General features: G+C 35.9%; 1 long non-coding RNA gene across 5 annotated transcripts in view; it reads left to right on the plus strand.

Moving 5' to 3' along the window:
* Positions 1-12,699: 12,699 nt before the first annotated feature.
* Positions 12,700-18,783, plus strand: part of LOC140688778 (uncharacterized) — a 358,657-nt gene continuing 352,573 nt past the window's right edge. For all 5 annotated transcript variants that reach the window (XR_012063599.1, XR_012063595.1, XR_012063596.1 and 2 more), the window contains exon 1: positions 12,700-12,798. This is a non-coding gene — a long non-coding RNA (uncharacterized lncRNA). The remainder of the gene's footprint in view (positions 12,799-18,783) is intronic.

The following is an 18,783-nucleotide window of genomic DNA, read 5'->3' on the forward strand; positions in this document are numbered from 1 at the left end:
TTGTGGAAATATATTCCCTCTTTCCGTCAGTCTAAATATCTAGTTTGATCTATTTACATGGCTGTTTTTGGTGATTTTTCTTAGGAGGTAGCAATAGACTTACTTTAATTTTATAAAGAAATACAAAATTGGAATTGAGGAAAATACTATTTTTCTTATACTTTTGCACATTGTTTCCTAAATTATAATTATAATCCTAGTTAAATCCATTTTAAACTATGACCAATTATCTGTAATCAAGCATTTCAGTTTTTCTAATAATGATGGTAGTGGTTATTTTTTCAGAGGTAAGAAATTGGATCTTCAAATGTCTTCAAACTTATTTTGTAATGAGGAGATATAAATTATGTAGTCAAATTCATTGTAATAAAAAGCAATAATATACAATGTTTCAGAGCTTAGAAAATATATTTGCTGTAATAAAAATTATAATAAAAGCTAATTATGTATTATATTTAAAATTTTTCTGTAGAAAAAAGAAAAAGCATTATTGATGCAAAACTGGTTTTCAAAACCACGATTTTACTACAAATAATGTGATCAAATCTTTGCAAATGACTGTACCTAGAATCACTACTGTTCCAAAAAGTTTGAGCATAAAATATGATTGTTTAAACCATTTTAGAATCCATGTTTTCCTGAATACAGGTAATCTAGTAATATTAGTAATTTTTAATTAATTTTACTAATTTTTAATTAATATTACTAATATGTAATGTTAGTAAAACTATAGTCTTGTCATTATCCAATCTCTTTACTTAATAACTTATTAAGTTTTTGAAGACTTTGAATTCTGAATCTGGATGGGAGTTTATAGGTCACCTGTTAATAAAGCACATGTAGAGTAGACATACTAGAAAAAAATCACATAACATTTTAAAACATAAATATAGTTATATATAGTTATTAAAATTTAAAATTCAATGAATAAATCATTACAGCCAAGACAAGCTTCAGGAGACATAATAACTAAATGTAATATGATATCCTGAATAGAATCCTAGAACAGAAAAATAGCATTAGGTAAAAACTAAGGAAATCTGAGTAAAATATTGATTTTTCTCAATAGAAATTTACTATTGCTTGATGTTAATAATAAAGGATATATGGAAACAGTGTGGTATTTTTGCAACTTTTCTATAAATTGAAATCTATTCTAAAAAAGATATATTTATTTAAAAATGTCTTCTAAGAAAATAAAAATGTAATGGATAGGCTAAAGAGAAGGATTACATAGTACAGACCTAATTGAAAAGATAATTAGTTAAAATATGACTAATAATTAATAATAGATCTTAAGATAGATCTAGAAGATTTACCACAGAGTGAAGTGGAAAATAGAAAACATGAGGAATACAATATGACATTATTATTTGAATTAATTTAATTTTTTAAGTAAAAATAATTCTTTCTACAAACTTTAATATTTTCTAGATGCCTTTTAAAAAGCACATAGGGTATAAATTTGAAAAATAAGTCTTGTCTTCTACAAACTCACTCTAAAAAATTGTGAAACTGGAATAGAAATACTAAACATATTTCATAAAATATTTAATAAAAATAATATGTATTTTGTATTTGTGTGATAGATTTGAACTAAAGTACTTGAAAAACATATTTGATATTTTCTACTTGATCTAATGTCCTTACTGCACATGAGTGCCAGATCTTATTGCAGAGATTGTTCATTTTTTAAGATATATTGTCTTTGTCTCATAATTTATTTTAGAAAATGATCCTAATAGCTTGATTAACTTAAAACAGTTCATTTTCAGACATGAATTATTTATAGCTATTTCACTGACTGAATAGAGCTCATTAAATTCTATTGATCTGTGCTGTAATTGTATATGGAATGATTAATACATGAAGTTCAATTATCAGTTATTAAATAAAGGCCACTGTCATACATGTATTTTATAGTAAAGAGACCACTCTAATACATAATATGGATTTAAGAGATGAGAATAACCAGGTAATTGAGAGCAAACTACTATTTGAAACTGTCCAGGACTAGAAAGTTAATAATTAACGAATGATGGTTTCAGCTGTATTCTTATGTATAGTTTTGCTTCCGCCTCTTAACAAGCTGGTCCTACTTTCTGCTAATTAATATGAAAGGATGCTTTATTCAGAATTAATTTCATGAAACATTGGAAGAAAGAGAAAGAGAACGCTAGCGATTATTTATCGAGACAGAAACAATGAACTAGGTCATGTAGAGCTCCTAACATATGATGCTACCTAATGAGAAATCTCTTTTTTCTATCTGTTTCAGTTATATGACTGTGCGCTTGCAAAACAAAGAGTGAGGAATTTGAAGATAAAACATTTCCCATTATAAAAAGAGACACGTTTATTACCATGAGGAAGACTTGATCAAATAAGGCATTGCTAATAAATTGTTTCATATTCTAAAACCATATCTTTGTGTTCCTCTTGCTACATTTCCCTGTTCTAACTGTAAATTATTTGATATAAAGCTGAAAAGTCACATTTATTTTTTTATCCTTATAAGCTAAGAAAAATTGCCTTTCCCGAAGAGATCAATATCAGTTTGAAAGAAAGAAGAAAATAACAAAAGGAAGAATGAATAAATAAATGACATAGGAAAGATGTATTTTGGCTAAAATGAATACATTGTGATAGATTTAGGCACACAGAATAATTTATTCCACAATAAATAGTTTTTTCTTTCAAAATAGATTGAATATGAGAAAAATTAAGATTTCAAACCTGAAATAACAATAATATCAAAAATAGCTAACATGTATTAAAGGCATGCTATGTCCCAGTTACTCTTCTAAAGGCCCTGCTCCAACAGGTTTAATTCTGCATTTGAATCTATAGGTAAAAGGTGAATTTAATTTAGACTTACATTATTATTAAAACTTGTAGATTCTTCAGAGACACATCTAGTTTTGTGTAGGCCTCTTTTCGCTTTCTCGGAGAATTTACTCTACAAGTGATATATCACTATCTCTATGCCGTGTCTGTTCCTTAATTATTTTAGTGGATATTTTGACAATATTAAAACAGAAAGAACAGCTACTATCTTTTAGACATGCTTACCAAATAAACTTTTACTTTAAGCTGATAGATTTGGGAATTGAACACATTTTGGTTTAGATATCAAGATACCAGTAATTAATTAACTTACTTTCTTTTCTTTTCTTCCTTCCTTCCATTTTTTTTTTTTGTAGAGTCAATACTTAAGTGAAACCAAGGTCACATTTCAGAGTTCTCTATTCACAAGACTTTCTAGTCTTGCATCTGTTGGATGTTTGACCTGAAATCATTTGGAACAGTTTATTTTATTTTGTGGACACTTCTTCCTGTGTTTAGCTGAACATTGTAGTCTTTACTCAACACATTACTCCTCCAAAACATTTTTTGCCAAAATGATAGAATGGATTAATTCTCTATTGTAGAAGACATGTGTTAAAGTTGTCATGATTATATAAATTTGGTTTGGTTCATCAGAGATAAAGCTAACTTTGGTCTGTGTGTTGAGCATTTTCTTTGCAGAGTATTGTTTCAACTCTTCTCCACCCACACTGAAAGAAAAAAGGCATATGTGATAGAAGTGTTCACTGTTCAGAAAGGAAATCTGTAATGCTGTAAAATTACAATGAAAAAGTAATGAGTTTGTCCTGGACAAAGTGATCTTTCAGAGAAATACTGTATCCTCTGGTATTGCCAATTTTTCTTCCCACGGAAGATAAAATAGGTTAGCTAATGAAAAATAAGCAATCTCCTGCATTTGATGAAATAGCTTGGGGAAATAATACTAGAGGGGATGGAGGGTTCACCATGTGTATGTGTATGATGGACAGGAGCTTGGAGAGACTCTGTAAAGAGTGCTGGTTACCAGGCCGTGTATGGGGAGCTGCCCTGCAATTCTGTTTGTTTAGTTGATGTTTTGAGACCCAACTTCAAGTCCCACTGCTCATCTCACATAATAATTGGGGTGGGGGAGGGCAATGCATAGAAAGAATAAATTATCAGTCCAGGAGGAGTCGTTTACCTCTTACCAGCTACATTCATGCTGATGAAGGCTGCATAGAGTATGAGGCTGTATCCTGGAGTGGAGGGAATGGGTTTTGTTTCCACTTACAAGATTCTGGCAAGAATAAATGCTTTATATAATTGAATAGAAGAGGTAGAATTGAAATAGGCTGGTATTAACTATTTAAATTAATCCAGAAACTACTTATAATTTCTATGCATGTATGTGTGTATGTATCTAGGTTAAGTGTCAACATTCATATCTACATATCCATCTAAATATACACCTACCCCTCTGTGTGTCTCTTTCTATCAATCAATTATCTATCTCAATCTGTCAATTTATCTATCACCATAATCTTTTATTGCAAAATCTAGTGTAAATTCTCTTAACTTTTCATTATTATAGTTAGACCAAGGCATGCATTTGCTCTGGAAGAACATGAAACAATGGCATACTCAAATAAATAAAACTTAACCACAGTGGAACTCAAAATCCTTGGTTTGTGTTCTGTGATTATGAAATATCTACATACATTGGAAATCTTGTATTTTAATACTCGAGTGTTTTCAGTGGACCTGTTAATCCATAAACATGGTGTTGACTGAGCCTCATGAAGTAACGTATCTTTCTTCTATTCATCCTCTGTCCCATAGACTAATTATCTTCCACTAGGGTTTTGAGTACCTTAAGGACTGTTTTAGTTATTCTCCTTGTGATAAAATAACCGAAGAAATAAGAGCCCTGGGTACAGCACGAATTTTTCATTCTCATTCAGCTTTTTTGGTTTTGGGATAAGACTTCTTCATGAAAATAGAAGCCTTGGGTTATATAAAAAAATGTCCACACAAGTTATAAAATTTAATTTGCTTTAGCTATTAAATGTTTTATGATATTTCAGGAAAAAAGCTACCTTAACATAAGTGGTTATTAGTTACAAATAATGACCGACACAGTGACTAGCATATATGTGGATGGGCAGTCACAAGCTACCAAGATCTACAGGTATGTCAGGCATTCTTTTCTAGTGAGAGTGAATAAAACTGGAGAGGCGTATGTCTGTCTTATACCTGTTTTACATCTTTTTAAAAGATGCCTTATTTTGATAGATATCTCCTTTAATAGCTATACTCTATCTCTGAACTCTGTCCATGAAAACACTGTATAGAAGTGAAGCTCTTGATTTTGCACTCACAATTCTCTGATCTTTTCTTCTTTTATTACTTACACTCCTGGGGTTAGAAGAAGCCTCGCAGGGTCAGCCACCTTATTTCTCTGTCTCTAAGAAAGACTTTATTTAAACTTTCACAAGAAGATGGTTTTCTATCAACTTAAAGGTTAATATTCAGAGTTTATTCCACATTCTCCTAAAGCAAACTGCTGCAGGGATGGGTAACCCTTGTATTCAGAAAGTTATTTTGAGCTCATGAAGAGTTTGTGTCAATTTCAAAGAGAAGTAGTGGGTATTGCTGTATAAAGTAAGAGTCTGGTTTTGATTACTGCTAAATTCCGTTCCAACACAACCCTATTAATTTATCAGATTCTCTTCTGTGTAATTTCTCTTGACCCATTATTTTATAGCTTTTGCTCTTCTAATAATTATTTTGAAAATATTTATATAATGATAAAATAACTATTTATTAAAACACTGTTTTTGCTTTAATATTTGCTTTCTATTCTTTCAGTCTTTGTCATCTTATCATAGCTTTCCTATTTCTTCAGTTTTTTTTTCTTTTATGTAGAACGTAGTAGCAGAAGACGTCAAAACATCCTGGGTAATAAAAATACTCAGTAAGGAAAGTTTGGGGACAATACCAAGGGATTGAAATACTCATGTTTCAACTAGAAATTTAAATGTGCACAGTTAAAACTGATGTTCCTACTGCAGGAGCTTCAGAACAACTTGTAGATTCCACTGCACAGAAATACACACATACACACACACACACACACACACATGCAATTACAACCCACTGTATGATTACTCATCCCCTGGCAATCACATGAACTGTTTTATTGTCCTTCTGTTCTTCCAACGCTTATCTCACTATTGCATCATATTTTGCTGCTTTCCATAAATCAGGAACTGGATAGCGGAGACTCTCAAGTCACTTTCCCATAGCAATGACCTAGTGATCCTTTGCCCTTTTCTGAGTACTCTAACTTCTCATATTTTACTCCCTCTAAAAATTAAATTCAAAAGAGAATTTAGTTAGACATTTAACCTGCTCATGGGATAGATTAACTATGAATTTAATGAAGATGAATCTTCAGGCCTTCTCATTTTCAAGGCTCCCTTCCAAGACCTGTGAGTGGCCCTAACAAAGTGTTCACATGGTCAGATATTTTGATCAATTTTACAAAAGTAAGATATTTTCATCTTGACCTATTATCTCTTTCCACTTTAATTTCCCTTCTGTCAAGATTTCCTTCCTATTGGGTGATATTGGATTGGTCTTGAGAATTTGGGAGAAGCTGCCAATAGACATTTTAGTTTACTTTTAATTTGGGTTAGTAGCATATACTCATGTTTGTATTTTGCAGTCTCTTTCACATGTGTGGTTAACTTGCTATTTGTGCTAGTGTAGCATCTGCTTCTGGGAATATTTCTGTTACCATGATTTGGTTCCGATTGATGCATAATAAAAATAGAAGTCATTTCATTTCAGGAATAGATAGAACACAAAGAACAATTAAAAACAAACCATGCATCCGTTTCCTGTTTTTTTTTTTTTGATAGGAGTTTTGGTGGCCATGAGAACGTGTCTCTCTGATCTCCAGTTGTAGGGGGCATGACTGACTGGCTGTGTGGTTGCATCTTTAAATCCATCCCAGGACTTGAACTGAGGTCTCATTTTCCCAGGCTGCTCCCTCCCAATGACGGAGTGTGACAGGGGTGTCAAGGCCAAGTGCATCCCCGGGAGACACAGAGCTCCTCTCTCTGAAGGATGACTAGCTAGCAGCCTCGTGGAACTCTCCTTAGAGCTACAGTGCCACTTCTATCCCACCTTCCTCTGCTCTCTTCCTTTCCTTCACTTGGGATCAGACTGGCATCATTGTCTGATACTGACTGCCTCCTCATTTTTCCCTACAGGCATTTCCATAATAAATCTCTTGCACATTTATATTATCCTGGCATCTGCTTCTCAGAGCACCTGGGTTAATACAGGAACCATGTGATATATAATGTATCAAAAATTTTACTTTGCGGGCAGAAACATAGAGCAGTACTATAATATATTATCATGACTAAGATCTCATGGAAAAAATTTATAGAATTATGTAGGATGTTTTTCCCCCAAATTTGACAATAGCCTTAAAATTTATGTTATCAATACAGTGTAGTTATACTACAAGAAATTTTCTGAACTATTATAAACAAAAACAAATTATGGTCCACAGTGCCAGGAGAGACGGCAGCAAGTTTCTATTCTTTCATTATAAAATGATAATCATGGGATGTATTTAAGGGATTTATATCTAAATTCGATGTATGTTTGGGGGTAATGATAAAGGCACGTCAGGCATTTAATTAATAAAATTATTTTGTTGCTTTACTAGATATCTTGATGGTGGCACATATCAGCTTTTTTCCTGATTTCCCCCAGATTAAGCAGATGAGTTTGTGCCCCATTTTAAAGAGAAATGGAAGCGAAGAAAAAAGTATGCTTTCTGCTGTTGTTTCCATTATTTGTTTAGTAGGCATGATCAAAAGGTCCTTTAAGTTCACTTCCATTTATTTACTTATTTTTAACTTTGATACTAATGAGGTAGTATTACTAAGGATGTAGCAGTGATTTTTTTGTTCACATATGCTCTTCTTTTTCAGTATTCTTCTTCTAGATTTAAGACCATTATAAACTATAATAATTCTTTCCTGAATAAAGTGCAGTGACAGTAAAAAGGAATTTTTTTCCCCAAAGACATGCCATGGTTTTGTTGACACATTATTTGGTGAAATTATTATTTATGAAGACTGATTACTTCTGTCTACATTTTGAAATGCTTCCTGTCCCTTTATTTTGAATTTTCACTTTTCATCTTTTCAAATTTTCTAAAGTCCCTACTATCGATTTTGCTTATTATAATTTTTTTCTATACGATTCTGCTTCTATTTTTCTTTCTGTCTTATCTGTTCCTTTTGCTTCATTTTTGATTTCCATATTTATCATCCAGATCTGTTTTCCTGTGAAGTCAAGAATTCTCAGGGTTTAAGTATTTAAAGTAGCATTTTGTGCTAAACCCACTTCTTGTATTATCCTATTTCCATCTGGGAAATTTACACGTTTTACCCTCTCACCTTGAAATTCCTTATTGCTGAATGTCACAAGATGCCAATTTAGATGCAGAGGGCTTGCTGGATAATTGTTCTCTAGTATTTATATCTCTCTCTGCTTTCTTGCCTTTTTTTTTTTTTAACGATATAGAAAATGCAATTCACATTTTTGGCCTGTTGCTAACATTTTTCTTTTATTTCTTCTTCTAGCAAAAGATACCAGCCTTTTCATTGTTCTCGATGGAGGTCTAACCTGAATGCCAGAGAAAAGCACTGTTTTCAGCTGGAAAACATTGAGAAGATATATGTGGGAGAGAAAGACAATAAAAGGCTGACAGCTGATATTGGTCAAATTGAAGAGTTGCTCACAAGAACTGAACTCTGCCTACTTGGATGCCTTTTTTTTACACCCAGCAGATCTTAAATGTTTGTGCTTTACAGACGTCACCTAAAAATCTCCATGCTGTTTTTATTTTGTGCATGGGAAAGAAACAAGTCTGACAAAATAAATAGGAACTTATATTTGCAAAGAGACCAAGAAAAACTGACTTGCAGCCTATTGAGTTCTCATGAAATTGCCTTCTCAGTGGTTTGCAGTTGTCATCATATAAAATATGTTATAAAATCAACTACAGCTCTCTTAAAACAAACTGACTTGGATGTTTGTATTTTCAATACTAACAACTAAATGTACTTATAGGGCCATTTAGACATAATACTAAACAAGATGATACACCAAGGAAACTATGGAAATACAGTTCATAAAACTTGGGACTTCATGTTCTCCAGAGAAAAAGGGGAAAAAGAAAAGGTAAGAGAAAATACATTCATAGATCTATAACTACATTTTTTCCGTTTTGATGTTATTACAAATGCTATCACTTATTAAATTTTGAATGCAAATTATTCTTTGCTAATATAGAGAAATACAATTGATTTTCTATGTTGACTGCATCCTGCATTCCTGCTACGCTCATTTATTGTTCTAGAAATTTTTTTTTCTCCTCCAAGCACAATTATTTTTAATCTATGAAACAGAATTTCCTTACAAATTAAGTAGTTTTTATAGTAGTGACATTTATCATTGACGTGATCTGTTTAATATAACCATAGTCAGAAGGGAAGTTGGGCCTGTTATTTCTCCAGAAACTGAAAAAAGTACCATCATTAAGATAAGGAAGAGTTCGGCACAAACAATTACACCATCTATGAACAGAGACACTTTCATTTTTTTCTTTTCCAGTACCTGCACCTCTTCTTTTTGCCTTGTTGCACTGGCTAGAACTTCTAATTCTGTGCTAAATAGGGGTATTGAGAGTGGGTATCTTTGCCTTGTTCTTGTTTTTATGGGGAAATCACTGTTTTTCACCTGTTACGAAGTCAGCTGTAGTTTTTAGGTAGCTTTTGTTTATCAAGTTAAGAAAATTCTTCTTCATTCCATGAATATTTTGAATTTTTTCAACTGCTTATTCTATACCCATTGATATAATTATATTGCTTTTCTTCTTTAGTTTGTTAAAATGGTGAATTACACTGGACTAGAGTGTTTATTCTTCCCAACGCCAAGATTAAGGTTTTTGTTTTTAGCCCAGTAGGATCCAGACAGAGACTTCAGACCCTCTCAAGTGGTTTCTGCTCCTCCCCCTAAGTTCTGCCCCATAACAGACACATGAGACCTGAGGGTATAGCTCAGGGGTAGAGCATTTGACTGCACAACAGACGTGTCATAGAATTCTTCCCACCCTTAGCCTGGCTTATTTCACTGTAAGTGTGACACTGTTACTCCTTCTAGCTCTTTATTTCTGGGGAAGAAGCAAGAACAGAAAATAACCTTTTAAACTATTAAAATTAATATAATTATTTGACTAAATAAATGCAGATATTTTAGTCAATATGAAGAAATGAATCACTTCCCCTAGTGAGAGCAGAAAAAGATTTCTCATCATATTCTGGAAGTCTTTTGTTTCTATTTATGACATGAGTCTTGGAGACTAAGCATAAACACTGAGCAAAGATATACAAAAGTATTAGGCAAGAAAGAAGTGTTTAAGATACAAGATGCCCCAAATGGAGTTACCTATGCTAAGCCTATATGACCAAACTAAATTAATGCATCAGTTATACTTTCAACCTCTCCCAGGAGTGGGATCTTAAACCAATCAATCTGAAATTAGCTGGTTGGCTCTAGTGAGGTGATCTGCCTGATAGACTTCTGCCATCCGCCAAAGGCAGGCGATCTTGCCTGAAACCATCACTCTTTGCTAGTAACTTCCTTGTCCTGCCTCCTTCTGTCTGTACAAGCCTTTCATTTTGCATAGCTCTTCACAGCTCCTTTCTGTTTGCTGGTTGAGATGATGCCCTCCTCATGAACCATTGAATAAAGCCAGTAAGATCCTTAAAATTTGCTTGGTTAAATGTTGTTTCTTAACAGAAGGTACATTCTACTCATTTTGGAAGATGTGCATTGACTCTTTATATCTCCATAATTCCCCAAAGTGAGTGATCAGATAATTCACAATGTAGGCAGGTCTCATTCTGGGGAATCTGGTGCCAGTGCTATCAACACATGACAATGAGGAGAGAAATGGATTCCAGAGACATAACCTGCCCCATTTAGGACAAGAAAAAGTGAGTGAGTAAGCCATGGAGTTTTCCTTGATTTTTTTCAGCTAATAAATAGGATTGTTGACATCCTGATGGTAGTGTTTAATTTCATTAACTCTAAAAGAGTGAGAGAAGGCGTTCTTTTCATTCCTAGTGTTACTGGGAGGAGGGGAATAAAAGTTACCTTGGTTCTTAGTTACACCCAAAAATGAATTCCTAACAAGAGACAGAGTGTGATATAAGCAGATTTTATTAGTGAAATAAACAGTTAGCCCCCTGAGACCTGGGGGCAGGTCCATAGGAGAGACGAAAAATGATGCTGCTCTTTTGTTTTTCCTGTTCTTATATCCTGGCTTAGGGGGCATTTTCATGATGGACTGATTGATTGACAGCTCATGGTTTTTGAGTGCTCGGGCTGATTGACAGCTCACATTCCTTGTGCTCAGGCACACCCATCTCTTTTACATATGTTCTTACCCATGATGCATACAGAGAAACCTACAGGAGGGGGCTCAAAGTGCGATAACTACAGTATAATGAGCATTGGGTCTAGTTAAACCAGGTCCTTCTCTCTACTGCACAGCTACAGCGTTCAATTCTAGCTGGCTTCTTTGCTGGCCTGCATTTAGAGGAAGTAGAAGTTTTTGGAGCCCCTGATCCTGAGTGCAGGCGTACTGTTATTTTCTGGGTTGCCCCCTCCCTCTTTCTCTCCCCTTTCCTGGTGCTCATGTCTATCTAACTGCCTAACACTAGGATCGGTCTTAATACTGAACTAAACACTAGCAGAGCGTTGGGCGAGCACCACTGAAAGCAAATGCAAGCACTAAAGCCAAGAGGCCAGGGAAAGACCCATCAGGTTTCATGAGTGTCTGAACCCAGACCAACACAAGCCTTCAGACTGGCCTGGATTTCATGAGATTTGTCCACCTTCTCTTACTTTTCTGGCTTCTTATCCTAGACTCAATTTTGTGTTCTCAAGAGTTAGGGTTCTGTTTTCTCCCTCTTCTAGACAACTCACCTGAAGATTATCTTTTCTGCAAAGATGCAAGGCTTTTCTGTAAACTATTTAAGACGCAAGATTTTAGAAATAAAGGATCGCTTAAGGAAAATCTAGTTTTACAAATTTAAACTCAATTCAATCAGGGCGAAAAACACGCTACAAGAAAGCCATGTCACTAGTCCGCAACTGATAGAACTATGAGAAAAATCTGGAGGGAGAAACACAGGCCTGTGGGATTTGTACAATAATAATCCGCAGCTGCTTTTGTCCTGAAGAAGATGAAATGAAAACAAGTGATTGACTGCCTGGTGAGAAGGTTTAAATTCAAGTCTCTGCTTCCAGGTGAAGGCACTACATTGTTCCTTAAAACAGAGACTTATTGAACTTCCCTGTTCCCTACCCAGCATCCAACTAGGAGCCACCCTCCAGATCCACTTTTTTTTTTTCTGCGCAGGCCGCCAATCGCCATGGACTCTATCAGTCAGAATCTCTTGGCTTCTGGCTTTCAGTTTGCTGTGACTGATGAAAGTCTCTTTGTTACAGACCCTCCCAAGTCGGTCCCCAGCAAGTGTCCTTCTGCCCAGTGTCCTTTGAGCTAATAGAAGAGTTTGGTTCAGATGCAATGGAAGGCTTTGTTCTTGGATCAAAAACTGGAGGTACAAGCTGGAGCTCTGAAGGACCTGCCCTCCCCAGCAGCCCGGGGCAGGGCTGCTTTAAGGCATCTCGGCGGCAGGAGGGGGCGGGGGGCGCGCGGAGCAGGCACGGCCGCGCGGCTGCGGGCGCCGGCTCACCAGGCCGGGCGGCGCGTCTCCGCGCAGGGCCCGGCGCCATCTTGGGCCGGGCGTCCTCCTCCTGCCCGGGGCCCCCTGAGAGCCAGAAACCGGACCGAACACCGAGGAAAAGGAGAAGGTTAGATTTTATTTTATCACCCAGATCCAGTTTTTCTTTCCTGAAAATTGCTCATGGGCTTTGTCGGTGTCAACTGGTAGGAAAATGGGGGGGGGGGGGGAGACAGCGGGGTGGCTGCGTCTCCCCCGGTCTGTCCCGCTTGGCTGTCGGTCTGGCAGCGGCCACGTGCTTCCAGAGCGCCTCTCCCCGCCTGCTTGTGACGTCTGCAGACTTGGCTGGGCCTTGGTAACATCTTGCATTGGATCGGCCAGCTTTCCCTTCGGGTGTGAGGCGGTAACCGCGCTCCGTTGTTGCTCGCCCGCGGCGCCTTGCCGTCTTCGCTGTTTAACCTGGCCCGCACGCCTGAAAGTAACCCTTCCTCTAAGCTCCCTTCAGTGAGACCCTTTAGGGCCTGCTTTCTGATTCCTGCTGGGACCTGGGCTGATACAGTTATCAGACGTCATCGCCTGAATCAGAACCCGAGCCGCGTGGCTCCCGGGCTTGCGCTTTTCACAGCCGACTCTGCAAGAGGGCGAAGCGCCATTTGCTTTAACCGGAGGTCCTTTTGACTCTGTCTAATTTGTATTTGTCTGAATTTTCTTTTTCTCTTCAATGTACTTCTAAGTCACTCGGGTTCTTAGAGACCACTTCCTGCTCGCTGGATTTATTCAGTGTCAGGGCCACTGGAAGCTGCAGCGCTGTCTCTTTATCTCACCCGAGGACCCCGGGTCTGTGTTATCACCAGAGCCAGCTCACTGGTGGTGCCATTTTCAAATTCCTTTGAATGTGAGAATAAACTTCCTTCTTGGAGTGTAAATGAGAATGTATTTCCGATTATACACTGCGTAACACTATCTCATATTCTCTGGAAGAGGAGCTCGGCGGTTTTTAACCAGTGGGCTACAGTATCATGCAAAGCCTTTCTAGTCAGCTTTAAACATTTGTCCTTTATCTAGAAGGTATATTTTTAGTTCTCTGTCCCTAACTCAGAAAGAGGAGTTACAGTTCTACTTTAGAATTCCCAGTAGTAAATTTGAGCCCACTAAACTTTCTATGACACCTCTGATTTTTATGTCACCATTATCTTTATAGCCTGGCCTTTGAAAGGTCTGATAACTCTAAGGGACTCTGGCCTCTTTTGCCATAACATATGTTTAAGGAGATAAATGGGCTTAAAATTTTTTTAAATGCATTATATTAAAATGTAAAATGATATTTATGATATGAACTCTACTATAATTTAAATTTTTTAAAAATCCATGTTAAAAAAACATGTATGTAATAGATCTGTCTTCAGAATTGGCAAGATAGCTAACCAATATAGTAAGGTTAGAGAAATACCCTTAGAATTTGAAATTACTGTAAATGGATAAGGTTAAAATTTGAATGTTACTATTAGTTCCTTGCAGTGAGGAATATGTGAATTGTGTCTTGACCATCCCACCTGTCCCTGGTACAGAAAACATTAGATAACAGCATCAGATAGAAGATGAATTGCAGGTGTATTCGTCTGCTTAAATATTCTTGTCAGATTTAGGTTTCAAGAGCAGGGATGGCCTTTTTATTCTCTGCTTGGTGCTGTGCCAGATAACCTATGTGTTGTCCTGCATTTTGTGGGATGCCCACGCTGAGAAGGATGACAGGGCCTTGAGAAGGCCCTTCCACATAATACCATCATTTTATTCTTCTTTTAAAACCAGTCATGCCATTCAGTTGTGAGTGCAAACTGATTGATGCCTTAAGCTCTGACCATTCAGATTCTAACCTCACCACCAAGGGTGTGGATTTACACCTAGGACATGTGTAACTAGGAGGTGGTTCTAGGTCTTAAAAGAAGGATAAGAAGTTCTCTTAATATTAATATAAAATATTCTTTTTAAACTAATTCAAAGCATAATAAACTGAATGTTACACAACAAAACTTGGGTTATTTTAGAGACTTTCAAGAAAAGTGCTCCAGCAAGCATTTCTCTGTTGACAAAAAGCAGTCAATTAAGTTAGGGCTGGGCTAAGGAGTGTGTATTTGCCATTGTATATTTTGTCCTGCTGTTGTCTAGGGTTTATTTTATTGACCCTAAATCTGGGGAGGATTTTGAATTATAGCTTAGTTTGAATAATTTCACATTTTTTCCCTATGCATGTTTAGGAAATGCAATCTTAACGTTTACTTCAAAATTCAACTGATTTTGAGTTACATATAAAAATTCCTCCATAATTTAGAATATCTTGTTTCACAAACATATTTCCCAGTATTACTGTCTGGAATTAGAACATCTAAAGCACTTCTGATTTTTGTTTCCAGGCTAGAGTTACAGTAATCACAGAAACTACTTGTGCTTGCAAAATAACACTTAACCATTATCGGGATGTGAGATGTATTTATAAATTCTGCCATTAAGCTGAATTAGGCTCATGATTGTTTTTTTCTGGCCTAGAGCAAGTGTTATAATCATATATGCAAAACTGTGACTTGGTATTACGTGCCTTTGTATGTGTGTGTGTGTGTGTGTGTGTGTGTGTGTGTGAGTGAAAGGGGTGGGGGGGAAGGGAGAGAAAGACAGAAATTGATTCATAGGGAAATGATGGAAATAATATAAGATGGTGAAATGAAGGTGATTGTCATGACAATGGTCAAAGTCTCATCAGATAACAATAGAGAAGAAGATGGTTCAGCAGATGGTGACACTCTGACTTGGCATTGTTTCCATTATTCCAGTATAGATCTTGTGAATAAAACTCTTTTGCTAGGATTCATACAAAACATTTTGTCCACACAAGCCACATTTAATGGAAAGCTTTAAAATAGAAAGCATTTGTATTAATAATCTCAGAGCTTATATTAAAAATATGTTCAACTGTGAACTTCAAGTACTTAGTGTATTTTTATTCATAGCGGACATATAAATTTTATAATAGATGACATATCTATCCAATTTTAAACTAGCCTGCTATGAGATATACTATGAGATTAATTATTGAATTAAATATTTATAAATATCCCCAAATTATTAGTACTTTTAAAATAATGTTTGGTACTACATAAAATGCCCCGTGTAGTGTTATGTACTCACCACAGCAACTTTGTTCACAATAGAGAAGCAGTCTTTAGGAAGTTAATTCAGATCCAGGAAAATTAGGGAATAATCCTGCCCTCTGTTACCTACTTGAATGGCCCCTAATACACCTCATACAGGATGACCAAACATACAGATAGAGACAGTATTAGTAAGCATACATCATACAAAGCAGAAAAATGTGACAGTGTGTATTGACTGAAAGCAAATTTAAAAAATCTACCTGGGGAAACAAGAGTAATCAAGTATAAATTCATTGTCATGATTTATTCATTAAGGGAATATTTATTAAGCAACTATTATATATTTGGTACCATTGTAAGTAACAGAAATGCCATGGAAACAAATCAAATACACAAATCTCTATCTCACAGTATATATTCTAGTGGAGCAATCAGACGTAAGAAAAATAAACCATTTATTTTGAATAGTGACGTGATAAGAATCATGATAAAGCAGAGGAAGGGAAGGTTAAATATAACAAAGAGTGGCCTAGATCTTAGTAAAAGGTATATTTTAAGTAAAAACTTGAAGGGAGTGATACCTATGTGGATAATTGGTGAATCAGTGTTCAACCAGAGAAAAAGACCAGAAGGAGATAGGTATTAAAATACTTATTGCAAGGGATTGGTTTATGTTATTGTGGAGCCTGACTAGGAAAAGCTGAAATCAGTACGGCGGATCACTAGAAAGGGCAGTCTGCAACTTCTGTGCATGAGCTGAAGCTGCTCTCCGCAGGCAGATTTTCTTCTTCTGGGTGATCTTAGCTCTGCTTTTAAGGTCTTTTAGCTGGTTGAATCAGGACCACTCAGGTGACCTAGAATAATCTCCCTTAAAGTTAGCTGATTATGAACTTTAATTACCTCTATAAAATACACTCACAGCATCATGTAGATTAGTGTGTGGCTAACTGGGAAGTGTAGCCCCACCAAGCTGATACATAATACTGACCATCACCTTGCGGGTAGAAAGTTCCAGGTAGAAGGACTGGTCAGTGAAGATCTTTAAGGAGCATGTCTAGCCAGTTATTGGAATAGCAAGGGGGCCACTGTGTCTTGTGTAGGGGTGAATGAGACAGAGTTGTGGGATACAAAGTCATAAGGATAACTAGAGGCCACGTTTATGTAGGTAGGGTCCTATGGGTTATGGTAAGAAGTTGGGCTCTACTCAGCAACATGGTTAGACATTTCATTCATTGGTATGAACTAAGTTACACTTTCTGTCATCTGGCTACTGTGTTCAGATTAAAGGGAGCAAAGGCAGAAATCAATGGAAAGTTACTAGATTATAATCCATGGTGGTTTGAGAATGGTGTGAAGGTTTCATATCCTCATTATATGTTAAAAATAGAGCAGTGAACATTCGCTGATAGGCTGGGTTAAGAATATGAGAAATGTGTAGAAACAAGTGACTCCAATATTTCGGCTGGAGCCGCTGGAAGAACTGAGTTGACATTAACTGAGAAAGGCTTTATGGAGGGGATACCAGGAGCTCAGGTCTGTGTTTGTTGCATATCAGATGTCTGTTCCGTATGCAAGTTGAGGTGCCAGATTGGTTGTCTGGATTTCAGAGATGGCTCTAACTGGACATTTATTGGTCTATAGATGTTATCTAAAGCTATGAGTCTGAATCAGAAAATGAAAAGGAAGGTCAGGCATTGATTTTGGGAGGGGGTTATATTTTAATTTTCCTTTTTGATTATTTAAAAACTTCTTGTGACTTCTGATTGATTTTCAAGGAATTATAATCATTCCATAATACACAAAGAAACATAAAAATCACTCATAATCCCACCCCTTAGCAGTGAATACTACTACATTTTTGGCATGCTTTCTTCTAAATTTTTCTTATATATTTTGTTTCTCTAATTATTTGAAGTCACAGAATATATAAATTTTGCAACTAATTTTGCTTTAAATTGTATTTAATCATCTTCAATGACTGTATGATAGTCTATTGTATATGAATACTTAACTCTTCAGCTAATGTTTTTCATTAACCTTTGTCTTCCCTCTGTGTTATGAATAGTATAGCAATGATCATCCTTAAGTATTAAGTTTTAATCATCATTATATATTGTTAAAAGGACATTATTATATAAATTTAGTCACAGTTTTCACTTAGTAATTGATAGTGGAGTAGATTACATGTTTTATGGTGTTGCTAATCTGAAATCCTAGTTTATAAAGATAGATCAATATTTTAAAGAGTGTGTAAAGTAATAAAAACACAGACCAGAAATGGTGTGTTGTAAATGAAAAGAAATAATCTCTTTTCAGCAAACTTAGACAATCAAAGGTGATTAGAAGAGCCTGTTTACTGCTGCAGGAAGATAGAGCAGCTGTGTAATTTAGATGGCCTACTTCCTAGAAATAAATGAGAAAAGCTGCTTAAATATGTGTGTCACCTAAGATAGGGGAAAAGATGTTTAGAAACTTTTTTTAATCTTCCTATTTCATGAGAAGGAAAAGTTCTCAGACATCCTTAAACTAATTCTCCCAAGACGTGCATCGAAGGCCTGATTCTAACACACCGATTTCTGAGCTTTAACTTACCAAGGATTCTTCCATCCCTAGTGAGCAATTTCCACTTTTGCAAAATGGCAGAAAATGTCACATCTGACAACTATTCACAGAAATCAGTTTCACTCAGAAAAAGGCTGTTTGTGAAAGAAATTCATACACGTACTGAGTCCTGTTGAAATCTAAAATGAGATTGAAAACAAACCTTCTTGAGCTGCTTTAGACCTTTTCACTCTCTTGCCCTCTGGTTTTCTACATCATTATTGCTCTGGTTTTGCGGAATACTATTTCTGTACTCACCTAGCTGCTAGTGACTGTCACTTTGATCCTTGCATAAAAAATATCCAGTCTGTAATGAGACAGTTTAATTGGGTAGTTCGTGTATGAAATCCTTTTTCAAAATTCAAATT

The sequence above is a fragment of the Vicugna pacos genome, chromosome 23 (assembly GCF_048564905.1).
Source record: "Vicugna pacos chromosome 23, VicPac4, whole genome shotgun sequence".
NCBI classification, from domain to species: Eukaryota; Metazoa; Chordata; class Mammalia; order Artiodactyla; family Camelidae; genus Vicugna; species Vicugna pacos.